The sequence below is a fragment of the Grammomys surdaster genome, unplaced genomic scaffold, assembly GCF_004785775.1.
Source record: "Grammomys surdaster isolate TR1022 unplaced genomic scaffold, NIH_TR_1.0 126189, whole genome shotgun sequence".
Taxonomy (NCBI): Eukaryota; Metazoa; Chordata; class Mammalia; order Rodentia; family Muridae; genus Grammomys; species Grammomys surdaster.
This window is the reverse complement of record NW_021620995.1, coordinates 5,503,922-5,507,178: the sequence shown is the minus strand read 5'-3', so window position 1 is coordinate 5,507,178 and position 3,257 is coordinate 5,503,922. Positions and strand designations below refer to the sequence as shown.

General features: G+C 37.4%; 1 pseudogene; it reads left to right on the top strand.

Moving 5' to 3' along the window:
* The first annotated feature begins 2,540 nt into the window (after positions 1-2,540).
* LOC114613146 lies at positions 2,541-3,001 on the top strand (annotated as a pseudogene).
* Positions 3,002-3,257: the final 256 nt, after the last annotated feature.

The window sequence follows — 3,257 nt, the reverse complement described above, 5'->3', positions numbered from 1 at the left end:
TCCAATATACAATTCACAAACCACCTGAAGCTCAAGAAGAAGACCAAAGTGTTCATGCTTCAGTCCTTCTCAGAATGTGGAACAAAATACTCATGGGAGGAAATAAGGAGACAAAGTGTGGAGCAGAGACTGAAGGAAAGGCCATCCAGAGACTGCCCCACTTGGTGATCCTTCCCATATACAGACACCAAACCCAAACACTATTGCAGATACCAAGAGGTGCTTGCTGACAGGAGCCTTATATAACTGTCTCCAGAGACTCTACCAGAACCTGACAAAAACAGGCAGATGCTCTCAGCCAACCATTGGAGTGAGCACGGGGTCTCCAATGGAACAGTTAGAGAAAGGACTGAAGGAGCTAAAGGGGTTTGTAACCCCTAGAAAGAACAACAATATCAACCAACCAGAACCCCAGAGCTTCCAGGGACTAAATAACCAACCCAAGAGTACCAACCAAAGAGCACAACCAAGGAGGTTCCCATGGTGTAATAGAGGATGGCTTTGTAAGACAACAATGGGAGCAGAGGCCCTTGATCATGGGAAGGCTTGATGCCTCAAGGGGAATGACAGGTTGTGAAGGTGGGAGTGGGTAGGTGGGTGAGTGGGTTAGCATCTTCATACAAGCAGTGGGAAGGAGGATGGGATAGGGGATAGGGGCTTCATGGAGGAAAAACCGGGAAAGGGGATAACATTTGAAATGTAAATAGATAAAATGTCCAATAAAAAAGGTAAAAAAAATGAAATCTCATAGATCATTCATGATTTTAAAAGTTCTGTCTACTTACAGAAAACAACTTCCTAAATATATCATAAAGATGGTACTGTTTTTTAAACTAGGTCAGGTAGTGAACTATTTAATATGTGATTGCAAATTTCAGAATGATATTGAAGTATAAATATGTGATAAAATAGAATTATAATACTTGATATTAATATGATGTGTGCCACAAACTGCAACATGTATCATGTATAAATGATGAACATGGTAATTTAAAACCATTTTATTAATTAATTGAAATTTCATATTATATATTTTTATAATATTAACCATCTTACATACCTTTATACCTTGAAGATATTAATCTTACTTCACTATCTCTGTCCACTTGAAATTTTATTCTTTTTTTTTTATGATAAATCAAAACTTTGGTATTCGGATACTTCACAGGAGTATGATCAAACCATCAGAAACCGGTCATGATGTAAGTTACTCTTCTTTACCCAGCTGTGGAGTCTTTACTCAGATATGGCTAACTGTCCACATGTACTTAGGCCTTGAAGCTGAATAGTTAGGCTGAGTCACCATACATTGCAATGATATCTTGCACCTGAAGACCTCACTGAAGCACTAATTGTAAATTCTGAAGGATAGCAGGATGAACCTATTAGATTCATGGAAGACTCATTTGTATGTATAAGTAGTGCAGTTTTAGCTTAATGGTCTACGCAGTCTACATTTTTTATAATGTCTTACCTGTATACAATATTAAATTTTTCTAACCTTCATTCTTCCAACAATTGCTATGCTTGTTCTAACTCTCAAATATATAACCTTCTCTTTTTAATTATGTATGACTATGTTTTTAGCTATACATACATGTATTTCAATACATTTCTAAAAACACTCTCAGAATTATTGTGAGTTTATGTATATGGATATCATGTGTGTGTGTGTGTGTGTGTGTTATATTCATGTGCATAGAAGACTTCTTAACGAAACTGCCCTAGAAATCAAATGATGACAGATAATAACAACCTGCTTCATTGAGGTTTTTCTTTAGAAGACTACATGAAGTGCAACACACATGGGACTGCCCTTTATTCTCTCCAAATAGTACCTGTTACATAATAGCAGTGTGTTACTGTTGAATAGATGCCTCCTTTCCAGGTCTAACTTATTCAGTTTATCATAAATAATGTTTTCTTAATTTTCAGAAATAATTAAGATTCATTTTGTTTGTGTTAGTTCTTCTAAGATACACATTAATCAGTTTTTAACTTGTCCATCAGGACTATACCACTGACTAACAAGAATAAAATTTCTTCAACTTTTCTTTTTCTTTTTTTTTTGAATGCAATAGGTTGCTCTTTGTTTATTAACCTACATTTTGATGAGAGTAAGGGATTATGATGTAGTTGCACATTTTGGTGACTATAAATAACAATAATTGCACATTCTGAAAAGCGAGAAGAAATGATCTTATAAACTGTTACCATAAAATTATAATCATTTGGTGAATACATATTTAATATTATGTAAATATTATGTGATATATGTAAAAGAATATAGAATAGTATCTTCTACTAATATCTTTTACAATATCACTTAAAAGTAAACATAAACATATCTAAAGTACATTCTATACCCCATCTATGCTTAGCAGTAAGATCTTCTACAACTAAAAAAAAAAAAAAAAGTCTTTCCAGTATTAAAAAGGCCTAGATAAAAATTAACATACAACTACTTAACTGTCCCCCCCCAAAAAAAAACTGGCTCTTCCATTGGAGGCCTACACGCCGCCGCCATCTGTGCCACTGCCATGTCTCTAGTGATCCCCAAGAAGTTCCAGCACATCCTGCGAGAGTACTCAACACCAAAATCGATGGGCGGCGGAAAATAGCCTTCGTCATCACTGCCATTAAGGGCGTTGGGCGGAGATATGCTCATGTGGTGTTGAGGAAAGCGGACACTGACCTCACCAAGAGGGCTGGAGAAATCACGGAGGAGGAGGTGGGGCAGGTCATCACCATCATGCAGAACCCACGACAGTACAAGATCCCAGACTGGTTCTTGAACAGACAGAAGAATGTGAAGGATGGGAAGTACAGCCAGGTTCTGGCCAAAGGTCTAGACAACAAGCTCCGGGAGGACCTGGAGCGGCTGAAGAAGATCCGAGCCCACTGGGTGCTGCGCCACTTTTGGGACCTTCGTGTCAGCGGTCAGCACACCAAGACCACTGGCCACAGGGGCCGAACTGTGGGTGTATCCAAGAAGAAATGAGTCGTCTCTGGGCCTTTGCGGTTAATAAATACTTTATATACCTATGAAAAAAATCTGCCTGTAAATGAAATTATAAATCAACAACTTTTTATTTTTCAACAAGTCTTCAGCAAGACTTCAATTCCTGAATGGAGGACATCTTGGTCTTATTGGCTGCTCCAGTATTCTAAAACCTGAATTAGACTACACACATGATCGATATTCAGTTAAAAGCTGTGACATTCAAAAACATTATCATATACAATGTATGTGTTCT